The 17,183-nt window shown below is 38.6% G+C and overlaps 1 protein-coding gene across 14 annotated transcripts in view; it reads right to left on the bottom strand.

The window, feature by feature from the left end:
- MAGI2 (membrane associated guanylate kinase, WW and PDZ domain containing 2) overlaps positions 1–17,183 on the bottom strand; it is a 713,151-nt gene that overhangs the window by 117,858 nt on the left and 578,110 nt on the right. The window lies entirely within an intron of this gene.

Raw genomic sequence — 17,183 nt, 5'->3', positions numbered from 1 at the left:
AAGGCTCAAGGACAATGACACAACAAATTTTTTTGCAGGTTCAATAGCCTTATATTACAAAAATCTAGGCAAATATATGAAAATCAGTTTAATATTTTCACCTAGGCAGCTGGTGAAATAAAACTAAAGTTACTACCTTTACCTTTGCATCTTGTCTCATGTATAGCAGACCTACCAGTCTGAGCATATGGAAGCAGAATACTTTAAGTCAACAGGCTATTTATGGGTCACCATATTGCCCATGCACCAACCATCTACTGTTACTGAAAAGTTCAGAAATAAGTTCAAGATTCTTCTTGGTGTTAGAATAGATCGATACATTTATAGCCATAAATATTTTTTAATGTACTGTTAAGGTGCATATTAAAATAAAAATGAGTTATCAGTGCAAACAATATTCAGAATAGTTTGATGACCCACTGTCAATTTTCACTGTCATAAAAAAGTTTGCATCTTTATGGAAAAGGATATTTGGTTACAGAACTCTAGAAGTTAAAATATTTTTCTAAGTGAAGACTGTCTTATTACCCTATCATTAATCACCAGGGTGCTGTGAGATGTCTACAAGTTACACAATTCAAAAATTGACACATCATAACACAAAGCTTTTTAAAGGTATTTGAAAACTCAGCAATAGAATGAGAATGATTTGGGGGAGAATGAGGTGGCTTGGGTGGGATAGCTTTAAGTGTTTTTACAAAACTATGTCTTTCAAGTACTTCAATCAAAATATCTAATCCAGCAAACTGAGGATAAGAGTGTCATCGAGATGCCAGTGCAAGGGCTGTTTCTAAGTGAGGACAAAGGCAAAGGCTGTTTCTATGTGAAAACAAAATGGTCAATTCCCACATGATCAGTCTGTGTAACAGCCCAGCAGTAATTAATTGCATATGCAGTATGATTCAGAGGAAGAATTCTTCAGAGGGTGCCTAGGGAAAAAATACTAAGGAAGTTTGTTTAAATGATTGTATTACACACATAAACCTTAGGAGCTGCAAATGCTTTCTTAAATGTGCATCATAAATAGATTCCAAAACAAGCACAAACAGTAATGTCACTTCATAGGCAGTGCTGAAAAAAACTCTAATCTTTTGTGTCAAGCAGCTGAGAATAAAGCAGTTTTCAAAAGCCAAAATTTAAAAGAAAATACGCACCATACAAATTACTGTGTCAATAGCTGCAATTCATCATGATTTGCTCATGCCCTGGTATAGAAAGATCTTACCTGCATTCTCATCCCTGGCTCCCACGTTAGCAGTGAGGTTGACATTGCTCACAACAGGACTGCTTCTGTTGAACTGAGAGCTGCTCAGTGCATGCTGCTGTTTCAGTTGCTATGCTTTAATAGTAACCTTGCGACTTTTTAATCCATGCAGTCTTTATTTCCCTGAGTGCTGGCAATGCAGCTATGTGGTGGGAGGAGACCAATCTGTTTGTTCATCCTCTCTTACAATACATTAGCAGAGTGCAAAACGAAAAATGCAGTTTTTGTGTTGGGCAAGTAAATCATTGCCTGTTCTCCTTCCCTTTCAGTATTTGGACAGGATTAGCTGTGATATAAAACTTAAATCAATGTGGTTTTGATATATCAGAAAATTACATAAGCTAGTTGACATTATATAGATCTGTAGTGAAAAGAAATTAGCTTTTGCAAAAGGAGTGCAGTCAGGAAACATACAGGCCAAGTAGCCCTTGCCCCAACCACTAAACAGACAAAACTGAGCACTAGAAAATCTTGGGTAATAACTTCTTGAAATCAAAACCTTCCATTATCCCTCACAGGCCAGCAGAAAATCTTTCAGCATTTCCTGAATCAATATCTTCAAAGCTCTTTGCTGTTTCTGAGGTATAACATGAATAGCATGCCCGGGCAGATGCTGAAGCTGTAACTCAGTCCCAGTGGGACTGTTTGGGACCCACCTGAGATACTGTCACCTGGAGAATGTACAGCCACAGGTTAAATGTGATGAGCACAAGGGCATGAGTTACTAAGTTCAGCTCAAAGAAAGGAGCTACAGTGGGGCTGCAGTGGGGAGAAACAGTTTCAGATAATGAGACAGGAAGGAGGAAAAAAGGGGTTAATTTTAGAAATCCTTCAAATTATTCTCTCAACTGTACTTTCTCCAAACCTAACTCATTTTCCAGGCTGAGAGTTCCTCATTGCTGACACAGAGAGAAGTACTCAGCATTTGGTAGGAAGAGAGAGATAAGTTAAGAGCATTACAGAGCCAGTGCCATGCTAATGCAAAGTTCAAAACCTCTCTTCTTTAGGAAACCTCCCTTAAAGGTTCCTGCAGCATCTTTTCTGCCTGTTCTTTCCTGCTGCTTCTAATAATAATGGGTGCATATGGACAAGCATAATAGTGATCACTTTATAACTCCTGTCTCATTTTCTGAGCAAGCTAGAGTCTGCCTCCAGAAATCACAGTTTCACAGTGAGTGGGTATCTTTGAAGTTAAGCAGAACATTTATATTAAGCATCAAACTTTGCCTGACTTTTAGAATTAAATTTACTAAAATGACTGGAGCTTGCTTACAGAATGACTGAGCTTGGCAGGGATCTCTAGAGGTCATATTGTCCAAACCCTGCTCAATCAGAATCCCTTAGAACCAGTTGCCCAGGATCATGTCCAGGTAGCTTTTGAAAACCTCCAAGGGGGTAAACTCCACATCTTCTCTGGGCAACCTGTGTCAGTGCTCAGTCTCCCTTCCAGCAGGAAAGTGTTTTCTGATGTTCAAAGGGAACATTCTGTGTTTAAGTGTTTGCCCACTGTCTCTTTTCTTGCTGCCAGAGACAACTTGGCTCCATTTTCTTTGTACAGGTATTTATGTAGATTGATAAAATGCCCCTGAGCCTTCTCCAGGGAGAACATCCTCTCTATCAGGTGCTCTCCAATTTCATCTTCCTCACTAGCCTGTACAAACTGTACACTTGCCATTCCAACCTCATCTTACTGGAGACTGTTCAGGGATGAGGGAGCCCAGACAGTCTGATCTATGGAGAAGGCATCTGAATCAGACTCTCTAGATGAACTGGCAGGTTTGATAGACATCCAGTAGACAACAGATACCCTGGTCTATATCTCAAAAATCTACACTGCCACAAAAACAGATTCTTCAATGTCTAAATTCAGCATTGAGTTGAAGAATCTTAAAGAATACTGACAGCAAGCAAATTTGTGAAACTGTCCTAAAGTTACCTCTGATTTAGTTAAGGCTCTTGAATTTAACTGAAAAATGTAGGAAAATTGGTTTGGAGGGACTTCCTGGATGCCTGAACCTAGTTCCCTGTTGTCAGATACAACACTGTATGTTACACTTGATGAAATTTGATGTCTTCTTCTCAGAAACAACCACAAATCCCCACAATGTTTCATATATTTAACTAGCTTGTTTTGCTTATTAAAGTCTGCTGAGCATTACTTATTGTCATGTAATGTTAATTGACTCAGTGCCTGAATGTTTGATTAGAGGTTACATTTTGTTGCCTACATATTTCAAAGCAAAACCAGATCTATACTGTCATTATCTTTAGTTGGATTAGTGAAAGAAAAAATTCCTTCAACATTTTTTAATGACACACTCTGTTTTACATTCCTCTCTACAATAATGTTGCAGAATTAAATCTGACACCCTGGGGATCTTCCACAAGTATTATTTCTGAAAAAAACCCCAACATTTTCATGCTTGAAATGCTTGATGCAAACAGAATTTGTTTTATTGACATAACTAGTTTCATCACAAATTAACTTACAGTTCAGGCAATCTTACCAGCTCTATTTACCTCCTTTCTAAAGAACCTGTACTACTCAGTATTATTTAGTTGACACTAAGCTGGGAGCATGTATCGATCTGCTGGAAGGCAGGAGGGCTCTGCAGAGAGACCCGGAACAGTTGGATGGATGGGCAGAGTCCAATGGGATGAAGTTTAACAAGTCCAAACGTTGAGTCCTGCATTTTGGCCACAATAACCCCTTGAAGCATTATAGGCTGGGGATGGGGTGGCTGGACAATGCCCAGGTAGAAAGGGACCTGGGGGTACTGATGGACAGTTGACTCAACATGGGCCAGCAGTGTGTCCAGGTGGCAGCATCCTGCTCTGTATCAGAAATAGTCTGGCCAGCAGGAGCAGGGAGGTCATTCTCCCCCTGTACTCAGCACTGGTGAGGTCACACCTTGAGTGCTGTGTCCAGTTCTGGCCCCTCAGTTCAGGGAGGATGTGGAGACACTTGAGCACGTCCAGAGGAGGCAACAAGGCTGGGGAGGGGCTTGGAACTCAAACCCTGTGAGGAACGGCTGAGGGAGTTGGGCTTGTTCAGCCTGGAGAAAAGGAGACTCAGGGGTGGTGACCTTATCACTCTCTACAACTTCCTGGAAGGTGTTTGTAGCCAGGTGGGGTTGGTCTCTTTCTCCAGGCAGCACTGACAGAACAAGAGGACACAGTCTCAAGCTGCACTCGGGGAGATACAGGTTGGATATTAGGAAAAAGTTTTTCATGGAAAGAGTGATAAAGTACTGGAATGGTCTGCCCAGGGAGGTGGTGGAGTCACCATCCCTGGATGTGTTTATGAAAAGACTGGATATGGCACTTGGTGCCATGGTCTAGTGGAGACGTTACAGCATGGGTTGGACTTGATGATCTTGAAGGTCTCTTCCAACCCAGTAACTCTGTGATTCTGTGATATTGTTTATTTAGTTTATTCAGTATCATTATAGCCAGTTATTGTTTCTGATAGGTTTTTGTCACCCCTAGATTCTTTGTGTAAACATCTTGCACTTGTAGGTAAAGTTTGTCCATTTTCTTACCTATGTTCCCACTATTTGTATACAAACATTTTGCCTATTGCTTTTTATATGTTTCTTGTGCACTCAGGTTTCTGGCTGTACTTCAGTGAACTGAATTGCCTACTAGACTGCCGTTCTCATTATTAATTAGAATTCACTAAACTTTGAAGTATGAATACAGAGAAAAAAGTGCAGATTAGATCTTTGATAGAAATTTAGTAGAAATGTCTCCATTCTTTCTGACGGGTTTTTGATCATGCTCTGAGTGTTAGGTCTATATGCTTGAAATATGACAGAATGCTGTGATTTTGGGTGGAGACAGCTCTGCTACCCCCCTGCAGCCAGTGCAAGCCAATAGCAACAGAGCTAAAAGCTAAAACCAGCTCATGGTTTGGCAAGTCAGCACAAGACACCAGCTCTGCAGGATTTGGGCTGCATAATTTTTTACTGCATTTATAGCCCACATAAACTCTGCTAACTTCTCCAGCATTACTTATTCCCACTTGCATTTCTCACCCATATAATCTAAATTCTGCATATGCATACTTTGCATCAGTTTGAGAACTAGCAATACATGATTACTTCATCGTTGAAGCTTTCCCTTCACCTGCCCACCCACACTCTCTACTGTCATTATCAGATATTTCTGTCACTTCTCAGCAGTGACCTTGTCTTCTCTTTCTGCAGAGTGCTGCAAGATTGCTGGCACTGGAGCCTGCTAATAATAAATTCAGAGCACGTATCCAGTATCAAAATATGAAACATGGGGGTAATTTTAATAACAACAGCATGTGATTGATGGTCATGAAAGAAGCAAACATTTGTAAGAAATGAGCCATTTTTACATTCACACATACACTTACAAGCAGCAGTACAGAGAACTAGCATCTGAGGGATCCTTTAAACAGTAGCAGACAAACAACATTCTGAAACTTTGAAATTCAACTTCCCTCCACTTGCCATAGTTGTTAATCCAGTGTGTGAATAAATAATTTCCATTACAAATGGTTAGAAGCATTGTTTTGGTTGTAAAAGATTTCAAAAAAGTTCTGCATAAGCAGAAATTCACTGATTTCTTGTATTCTGACTTGCCACAGAACCTTGTAAAACCTATTTGGCTCTAGCTGCTAAGACCTGATGGCCTGACAAGACGAGATAAAGCCTAGGGTCCTGTAGTTCATGATAGTCTAATTTATCTTAAAAAAATTAAAAAAAAAAAAAAAGAAAGAAAAAAAAGGAAAATGCCCTAATTTTGTTAATACCCACTATAAAATTACCCTTATTTTAAAATAAAAATTTTGGAATTAGAATAACTTCTTAAAGGAGATTGAGGTGTAAGATGACTATTGCATATTACCACATATTAATACAATACTATTGCATATTAGAACTGAAATACTTAAAACACCTGCCAAGAAAATACTTAGTTCTTTTAAAGAGGAACATTAGATTGACTGCTAAAACACATCAAAAAGGCAACCTGGGGAGAAGTACATGCACACAATAACTCAATAACTACAGCTACTGATCAAAAGAGCTAAATTTAAAACTGACCACATTATTATCAGCTTTATAACGACTTTCTCAGATAGACAGTACTGCAGTAGCCACAGTGAAATGAAAAGAGCTCCTGGGAGACATAATGGGCAGCTGCCTCTGCATCCAGAAAAGGTTTCAGGACCACTTGCTGGTGTACAAGAACACTAAATAGTCCATTAAAATATCACTGCTCAAACTGGCATGGAAGAACCATTCCCAGTCTTCATCACATACAGAAGTTTCACCAGCGTGTGACAAATTTGGCAAAGCTGACAGGTAACCACTATCCACAGCTCCTTCTTTCACTTATTGAACTCTGGGAACTGAGGTTCAGGAGGAGAAATCAGGGTAATACAAATTATTATTTCTTTAATCAATCATTATTCCTAGGCAACATGTATTCCTAGGCATTCAGGCACTCAAACTGGCATAAAATATGCCTAGATTTTCCTCTTTCTGAAATCTGAGCAACAGATATAAATAATCTGTTTGTCAGATTAGAGTCAGTATTTGTACAAACAGCATTGCAGGGGTGATGACTTGGGTTAAACAATTCTCCCATCATTGGACTTCACAATTCACATCACGAAGGGCTGAGCACTGGCTCTGAACTTTGCTTCAGGGGCCAACACAAATATGTGACACAGACACTTGTCTGCAACTTTACCCAAGACTCAGATCTGTTGAGTAAGCAGGTGCCATTTTTATACAATCAATTTTTTAGATTTTAATTCTATTGTGACCCAATGCATATGCCTAATTAAAAAGCTGTCTATTCAAAATTTTTGTGCTTAACCAGCATGTATCATGTAATTACACTCAAGCAGATGTGGATTAGTAGAAGAAACTATTTCCATTTTATTTGTACTTTGCATATAGTGGTAAAAGCTATTTAAATAGAGGCATTTATTTGGGAGAGAAATAAAATACATTCCAGAAAAATCTAAAGACCTTGATTATTTGCTGATCTAGTAAACATGAAACATTGCAGATTAAAAAATATAAGTAGTGCAATAGCAAAAGCATACTGAAATGAATGCTGGTCATAAAGCAGTAAAAAGTAGGCAAATTTTCTTCCCAGAAACAGGTTTTTAACTTCTTCAAGCATCTGAAAGCATAGCATGGATGTTAAAACTCCTACTTTACAAAAAAAGTAATTACTTAAAAGATGGTAAGTATATTGTTGGCAAGGCCAGGTCACATAAAAAGAAAAAGGTCCAGTTTCAAGGTAGCATTTTATTTACAAATTATGTAAGTTTGTTCTGTCTACGCTTTGCTTGCAGGAACTATTTGTGCATCCTGAAATGCCTGGTGTGAATGAACTGCGTGACAGAGCATCAGTGGATCTGAAGAGTGAGATAAAAAATGTGTGCCATGTTTGCATAGCTATTTGGGATCACTTTGAAAGGTGTCACTGTGCGCAGAGGTTCACAAAGAAATGAAACCCTTCTTTTTCTTTAGAAAAAGGAGGTCAAAATTTACAACGCATTTGCTTTTGTACGCACATTTTATTTCTGTAGGCAGAGCATCACATTTATCTAGGTAATGGCTCCCAGGAGGAGGAAAGTAGCCCAGCCAGCCTCCCAGCAGCCTAAGGCACAGGGGTATAGAAAAGCATGATGTAAATACCAAGCAGCCCCTGTGCCCCACTGGCAATCCTGGCCATGTGCCACCTGTCCTTAGTGGAAGACATTTTCAGCAGCATTGTCAACTGCACACCATTGCCACTGCTGATTCCTGACATAAACTGCCAGGAAGGAAAAAGAGAGATGGATGAGGTGAGGAATTAGATGGAGCATTTATAAAGATGCTGCAGCACAGTGACAAATGCCTTCATATGTTGAAGTATAAATATATATGTTACTGGCAATTTTTAGTAATAGGCAGTCATGTTGTGAACTGAAATGGTTAATAGAGCTATTTTATTTCTTTGAGTAATGCTAGCACCATGAGGACAAGAATAACTAGTCACATACTAAATTAGTAATTTGTGAAAGCAACAGCTCTTTGTTGGACACTTAAAAAACATGTGCAAAGATAGATGAGTAGGATTCGTCTCCATTTAAAATCTATAGAGGTATAATTTGAAAATTAATTTCTATTTTAGAGATATTATGGTTTCCAAGGAGATTCCTTGTAACTGCATTGGGCATTACTGCCAGAAGTGGGTCAGTTTTATAACTCTGTTATCTATATGGTAAAGCTATGATTTTCATCACTGTTTCATCAATACTTTGTTTTTCCTGCTACACTCGCATAGTGCCCATCCAGGTGCCTAATTCCCCAGCTGACTCTCTGAGACCAGTAAAAATGTGATTTGAATATCAGTCAGGTTATTTATTTAATTTAGGGCTAAGATGTAAAGATTTGATTTATGGATGTTTTGTGTATTTATTACTCAAGTCCACATTCTGCTGACTGAGACCAGCATGAGCTGCCAGCAGTCAGTGTGCTTATTTCAGATCCAAACCATGGGCGTGGAGCCAAATCTGAAGCTGTTGCTCTGATGTATTGATTAGCAATGTTAATCTACAATAACAATAATATGCATGCACATTCTTCCCAAAAGAAATGTTTACTGTTGTCCCAGATGCTTCCTTTTATGCTACAAATTCACTACCAAACTTTATGCTGAAGAATCTGATTGATTAATATCTTAATCATGCCATGAGTTGTAGTTAAATGCGTGCTCATTCACTGCTTCATCCTAGTTATTGGTGCTTCTCCTGTCATGCCAAACCAGAAATTCAGAATATATATATGTGCACTCCTACTAGGAGAGATATATAAATTCTCAAATCTTGCTCTATCTTGAAAGTACAGTAATTTCACGATTATAAGGTGCACCCTTTTGACTAAAATTTTGGCCCGAACTTGGAAGTGTGCCTTATAGTCTGGTGTGCCTTATATACGGACAAAGTTCGGAAATTTGCCAACCCAGAAGTGTGAGCCGCGAGCCGCGGGGGGAGCCGGCAGGGCCACGGCTGCTGGGTGGAGGCGGGGCCATGGGGCCGCGGCTGCCGGGTGCAGGAGGGCCCGCAGTGCCGCGGCTGCCGGGTTGAGGCGAGGCCTTGGCCAGCAACCTCGCGGGGGGAGCCAGCAGCGGATCCTCGCTGAAAAAAAAAGTGCGCCTTATAGTCCGGTGCGCCTTATATATCGGCTAAAGTTCGGAAATTTGCCGACACCCGGAAGTGCGCCTTATAATCCAGTGCACCTTATAGTCATGAAATTACTATAGTCAACTGGGTTTACAAGGTCAGCACCTTTCAGAGACATATATTTCAAAAGAGGTCTGGACCACTACGGATTAATGCTTTTCATCAAAATTAAACACAGGAAGCATTTTATCAAGCAGAAATTAAATGTATCAAAACAGTGAAATAATTTCCTGCTAAATAGATTTTTACTAATAGTCTACTACATATAAATACCTCAGTGCATTTGAAATGGAGGTATATTTGATTACCCGTTCATTAACAAATGCTTATACAAATGTCTGTCTAGTATGTAAGTAATTTTCTACTCATAAGTTTTTTAAAGGCCATTCAAATTTTAATTTATATGCGCTTATCTTATGCATTATCTCTGTATTTTATTTCTTTTTTTGATAGCAAAATTATCTACAAAAATAATTACCATAACTTCAGAGAGCTTCTAACATAATTTCTATGACAAAAGATCTACTCAATACTTTTTCAGGCATATATGAATATATTTCTTGCTTTAAAATTGCATTGTAAAGATGAATAGTAGAGTTCCTTCAGGTTCTCTAAGGTTTTACAGTATTTTTCCAGGTTAATAGAGGGTAATGTATTATCAAACTGACCTTCCTTCCAAGCAAATGTTGGTTGCCTTAATATCTCTAGAGCCTCTTGCACTGCCAAGCATTCATTTTCAAGGACAATACATTTTTACTCTTTGCCAAACAATTTAACACCTTCACCACTGAATAATTATTCTTTCAGCTCATTTCTGAATACTACACTGAGTATAAACTACAAAATTCAGCTTGCAAATATTTTTTTGGTGAGGAAAAATCATTAACAGAAGTCCCACCAAGTTCCTTCGTTGACACTGCTTTATAACACAGAAAACTCCAGCTTTATAATATTAGGAAAAGGTCACTTTCTACCCTTGTAGCTTTATGGCTAAGAATCACATTCCCCTCTTATGAGAATTATCCAATCTCCCACTAGCTATTCTTCCTCCTTTCATGTGTCATCCACCTTCTCCATTTTTTGTTTTGGTTTCTGAGAGAGAAGAGAATTTTTGGTGCTCTTATATGGTTTATAGCACTGAGAAGTCACAGTGCATATGTTGTTAGGACTATTGTTAGGACTTTGTTTCCATTGTAGTAAATACATGACCAATAACACCTTTGCAGGGCAAACACTCCATCATTCTCCATTGCACTTTAGGGGTTCAGCTGAATGTTTGGATTCCAACATTTGCCACAAACTGCTGCAATATGGATACATCAATTGCTGTTCAGTAGCCAAATCTCAGATTTTATATATAAAGGGGCATTAACCCTGTTGGCATGAGAACAACCATATCTTCCTCTTTAGAAAAGAATTAATTTTCTGGATGTCTATATTTATGGATTTTTTAATTAGCTAGTGAATAAAAGCAAATTAAAATGTGTTCTTATGAACGACTGTGATGCCACATCAGACTATTTGTTCAGACAATGAACAAGCAGTCTCACACTGTGTCTGTGAATCATCCCATGGTAATTAAAAAGCCCTTCCCAAAATTATCATCGTGTCTGATTTTTCCTCAGAAGGCTACCACTTAATGTCATTTTCTTCTACACAGTATTTCTGTCTTGCTCCTGACAAAGTAGGTGGCACCATCTGTCCTGGGAGTGTGCTGCTTCTATGTCCATCAAAACCTGAGATGGAGTTGCAGTTTCCCATCCCATCAGAGATGGTAGCCACAGTGGTTGAAGGTGATTAATGGAAAAGTTCTCTCAAGCACATTATATGCACAACTTCCTCCTCTTTGGAAAGTCTGTAAAACTGGTGGGAAGTGGGACAGCCACTCCATAAACTTCCTTCTAAGAAATGTTGCATGAGAAGTGCACAAAGAAAGGCAAGAGTGTCACGTGTTAATGGATACAGCACCCTGGAGACAGAATAACGAAGGGTGAGCAATGCACGAGTGTGTGCTGTGGGCTACAGGAATGGAAGGAGCAGGAGGAATGTGAGACATGAATGCCAGCAGCAGAGCAGGAGAGAAAGCAGAAATTGCTGTGCATTGGGTGCTTTGTCCTTCCCTGTCTGTGAAAAGCCCTAAACTGCCTGCCTAAGAGCCCCGTCCTACTTCAGGAAGGCACAGACAGACTGGAGTAGTGAATCCTGCTCCAAAAGTTGATGTTTTTAAAATGAAGGGTAATTTACATTAAAACTCCTTCTGTTCTTTCTGCTTCTTATGGCATTTTAAGTATGAAATTATTAAGTTTTCAGACTTGCATGCAAGCAATGCTCACATACAGGCACTGCCTGAAAATGGTTTCCAGACAAAAAACATAGTCAGGTGTCAACTGCTTATACATCGACTGCAACTGCTTATATGTCAACTGCAGTTCTTAGAAATACAGTGAAATTGCACAGTCATTATTTCCAGTGGAGGTTATAATGAGAGAAATTCAGGTACCTAAGATCAAACAAAAAACCACAAACAACCTGGGTATAAAAAGGAAAGTATGGTTTCTTGTCCATTTTAGCTCTCTTTGCTTTTACTACAAACTATGTGTTCAGAAAAAGTCTCAAGATTGTTTTTGTCAATCACTCAAACCAAAGATGAGTCTGTTGACACTAACAAGAGAGACATCACCATAAATAATACTGTCCTAACAACACAGTTAAATATTGCTGGGTGACTAAATGCAGTATTTGTTTAGTGTATTTTGATTTCATGGATTTTATAATGATATATCAAAGAGACTTTATACCATTTCAATACAATAAAATTCACAAAATAGAACAAGCTTCTACAATAATTAATTAAAATGTACTAAATGTTTCAAGAACAAAATATAATTTGCCCCTAATTTTAATTAATAGTTGATACATTATGTTTTCAATTAATATTTAGAAAAATGAATTGCATAATTTTGAAACTGACAGTTCTTTAGCTGTTCTCAGCAAGAAATCCCCAAATTGTTTAGCCTTGAGAAATTTTACATACATAAAGATGAACCAATCAATCAATGTATTAAATGTCTAGTGAGCCTGTAATACTGTAAAATGCTTTTGAAATATTTTCAAGGCTTTCAGCATTAATGAGTAAGTGGAATTACAATTAAACACTGTAAAGAAACAAATTCTGAAGAGTTCTATCATTTTATTTTTATTGAAATTGAAACTACCCAGTCTTTTCACTATCCCTCCAAAAGTATGTATATTTATATCTGTTACAGCAAAACTATTGTAACAGCACTCTCATGGCAAGGAGCGTTCTGATTAACTGGAACTGTGGAAGGGTTTTATGAAAAAAAAATTTGATACCATGTTGTTAATGTCCCTAAAGCATAATTTCTAACACTACTTCTATGAATTATTCAATATGCTTGGGATAACTAGTGTGAATGCTTCTCAGCGTGCTCATTTGTTATGTGACAGATGCCATGAAAAGAGAGGATAGTAACTTTGATATTTGCAGTGACCACATTTTCCTTCTCTGACTTCACTGTCCTCTCAGATTTATTGCAATGAGCTGCAACCTAAACACTGAATACCACAGTTCCACCTAGCAGAACTCATCTAAAAGGTACTTTTGGAAAACAGAAGTATGCATGTTTTCACACTTATTCATATCTCTACATCTAGTTTCAAAAACAGTACTGATTTAGAAGGAAAATAAATGGTCCATCTACTCTAGAAATGGGAAAGCATGTTTTGGATTCTGAGGCAATCTGGAATTTAGAGAACAGCAAGCACAGCTCTTTCTCTGAGCTTCTGATAAGCAGAGGTGGCACATTTTCTTCCAGTGTTCACTTGGGCTTGTAGGCACAGGACAGCCTTCACCCTTGGAGAGCAGAGAGCACCTGCCCCCATGTCCAGTTTTAGGCTGCTGCTATCAGAAAGAGCCCCATAGCACCAGAAATCCCTCAAAGCCAGCCTAGCACAATGGAATAGGGCCAAGACAGCTGAAAGGCATTTCTGTATTTGCACAGTCCTTGCCAGTCCACAGACAATCTTACAAAGAGCATGCACCCCAAACCTATTAATGCCTTTATCCTGTCATTCAAAAAAATATCATAATTAAAATGAGTAATAGCACAAATGAGGTTCAGGTCCAATGGCAAGACTTCTGCGTGCACAGGGAAGATCTGTTTGCACATAAGAGGTGTGCTTCTGTTCCATGGGCGTCTATGCAGGTTCTACTTTGGATTAGAGCTAAATATGTTCTCAATTCTCTCTTACCCACTCTCTACATTTCTTCTATTGGAAGTCTCTTGCTTGCCCTCCCCCAAGCCATGAAAAGTAGAATGAGTACTTGTCTGTATGGTTATTTTTGTGTTGTTATAGGGAATCTGCAAAAGCAAGACTGTTTAAGATGAATGATAATATATTCCTCTTTTTCACTTGCACAAATAGAATCCTTTTGGGAAGGATGCTCTTGAGGCATAACAGGGATTTTGAATGCCTAAGTAAGACCCAGATGTGCTTAGATACCAGCAAGATGTGAGAGATTAAAAACTGTTGCCATTAAAAGCGAAATTAGCTACATGAGCATTCTGCAATTTCCTCAAACCTCTCACTCTCCCAAATTAAAAGACACATGCACTGCCTAATTCAGACACAAAAATATGAGGTGTGCCTTTGTCTAATGGAAGTATTCTGTTGCATTAAATTGACTGAAATGCAAAGAAATGAAAGAAAAAGGAATGAAAATTATGTAAGCCTAATGTGATTTTTCTCTTTTAGAGATAAAATGGGATATAAAAGAATGTCTAACTCCTTCACTAATAGCAATAAAATAGTAAGACCATGGTGCATGAGAAATTTAAATTACTCTGAAGGAGTAGGTTTGATATTTAGCCTGTGCCCAAATCCTGCTACTGCAGGATGCAGAGGTCACAAAAAGAGTAATATCTTATGTAATCTCCAATATTTGGGAGAAGAACTTGCTATCACTGCAAGAAAGAGTAAGAATCTTGCTGCAGTCTGTTGAAGTGGATGCAATTACACTGTGCAGGTATCATGCATCACTCTGCTTGTCAACAGGACAGGGCTGCTTGCATTGCCATGGGATGGCTGTCAGAAACTAAACACACTGACTTTCTCCCTCCAGTCTTGACTCTGAGAAAGGTTGCTTAAAGTGTCTTTTATGATTTCTATCATATACTCCAAATTTGGGCTAATCTTTTGGTAAATGATAGATGGAAGGTTGTCTACATTGTCTCGATTGTGTTTGCATTGTGCAAACAGATTTTGATACAGTCTTTACTGAGATCACATTTTGTATTTTATACTTTGCTATAAGGTCTTTGTTGCAGCCCTTCCTTTTTCCCATACTTAGCCTGGCTGTTTCCCACAGTTGTGTTTTTCTAGTTATGTGAAAGAGAGTGAGAAAAAGAGACAGGGGGAGAGAGAGCCAGCCTGATGTATCTTGCTGTGGCCACTGCCATTACTGCACAACTTAAGTGCAGACCCAAATCAGGGAAAGCCTGGTTTTTTCTGACAGCCCGTGGTAAAGTACATTTAACACAGAATTCATACTGGAGAAAAAATTAGCACCTGGTTCTGACACACACATGCAAAATGAGCCTAACTTCTAAGTGTGGTTATATTTTTATATAGTAAAAGATGAAATCCTATATACCTGGGACCTGGCTGATCACACCTAGCTTGGGGTTAGGCAGAAGATTTTCTCAGTCTGTGGCAATTTTTATGGAACAGGTAAATTAAAAAACCTTCTAAAAATTCGAAATATTGTGATTTTGGTTTTTTTACTGAATGTTCTTAAGCTCATAATATTTTCAATTTGAATTTTTTTTAATATTCCCCAACATTTTTTGAAAAATATGTCTTCCAGTTGACTTGAGATTACAAGTATTATGCCCTGGCAAAGATGAAATCATTATTCTTACAGCAAACAAAATGATTAAAGTATCACAATCCTGCTTTCAAAACTGAATGGATTACTGAAAGACAGTATTTACAACAGTGTACAGTTTTAAAATAAAAATTCATCCACTCAGCACCTTGGTCGGAGTGGAATTTTTGGCATAAACAATTGCTCAAGTACAATTCTTCTTATTAGCCCTATTTCCCCAAACAATTCAGACCTGCTTTTTCAACTGTGCTAGAAACACTTTAATCTCTTACATAATAGTCAACAGCATTTTCTTTTGATGAAATCAAGTTTGGTCTAAAAAAATATACTCTTGTCTGATATGCAGAAAATAATTGGAACAAGAGAGACTAAAAAGATTTAAAAAAAAAAAATCTGCCTAAAAAAGGAAGTTTTTTTTTAAACTCTGAGTAACGATGCTGCCATTGTGACCTGTCTAGAAAATGCCCAGAGGTGCTATGAGTGTTTTTGACTTCTCCCATCTGTGTTAGAACAACTCCCTCCCATTAAAATAAAACCTTCTAAAGTGATATTAAAAGTATAAGCACATAAATGTGATCAATATCGCCGTATCACGTGTAGCACTGCAGTGTTGCATGACATTCCTGTGGAATTTGAAGAGGAATATACCCTCAATCCCACTTGTTAATAAACAAGATCAAATACACCTTGTGGTTTCCAGTGCCAGGGACAAAGTCTGGCAGTGTCTCTGCTGTGGATGGATGTGCTCCTCTTAAGCTGCCTGAGGGACCCTGCCTGAGCACACCAGGCTGCTCTGGGGCACCAGAACTTTTGTGGAGGTTTCAGTGCAAGAAATTCAACCAGGTTCCAACAAATAAGACAGGAACCAAGATCATTTGGCTGAGGCTCTGCCCAATATCAGGAGAATAATCCTGGTAGCATGCTAGTGAAGGGGGGAATGGTTAATGCTGCCCCACACATCTAGTGTGTCTTTCAGTCCCATACAATGGTGTTTCTCCACTTCCTCCTTGCAAGAAAGCACTGTCAGGTTCTCATCATTACCTCAATTTCCACATTTTCCAGCTTCCCACCTTTTTCTGATGCCTTTTTTCAACCACCCCAGTGCAAAACAGCCAGGTTTTTTTTCAGTGCTTTTTCAGTCCTTCACCATATTACAAGCTTAGCTCTGACAGCTTCTTCAGAACTGACGGGTTTGCAGAATTCAAAAGCACAATTTCAGGCCAACAATCATCAACTTCTGATAGCCTTTACCTACTGAGACTTGCCATTTTGCTTATGTAAAGGTGGAATAGAAGAGATCACAAATAGCAGAGCAGCAGCATAATCTAATATGCTTCATGACTGCCTTTTAGCCCATCAATAAATTCCCAAGGAACACCTATCAAGACAGGGTGTGCAATATTATCTGACTTTTCCCCAGCACTACTACAGGTGATGCTCAGTATGGCAAAGAAAGTCTCAGTAAATACTGCATAAAATGATGCTGATATTAATGCAGAAGAGATTAGTTTAATACAAAGAATTTTAATTTACTGCCATTTGGAGCTAAACAAGAAAGCAGTACATCAAAAGGAGTGAAACTGCCAGTGTTTAAAAGATCTATACTCACATCAGTGCTCTCAGACTTCTCTTGCAGAGCTCCTTTCTTCTTTCCCTTAGAACCTTGCCCTCCCCCTCCTGCCTCCTACACACTCACACATGCATAGAAACACCCACTCTCCAGCCATTTCTAGCATGAAATTACTGCCTTTTCTCCCTGCCTCCCTGCAGAACAAAAACAAATTATGTCATCT

This window comes from Catharus ustulatus, chromosome 4 (assembly GCF_009819885.2).
Source record: "Catharus ustulatus isolate bCatUst1 chromosome 4, bCatUst1.pri.v2, whole genome shotgun sequence".
Classification (NCBI taxonomy): Eukaryota; Metazoa; Chordata; class Aves; order Passeriformes; family Turdidae; genus Catharus; species Catharus ustulatus.
Note: the sequence above shows the minus strand (reverse complement) of the source record. Positions and strands in the feature narration are given on the sequence as shown.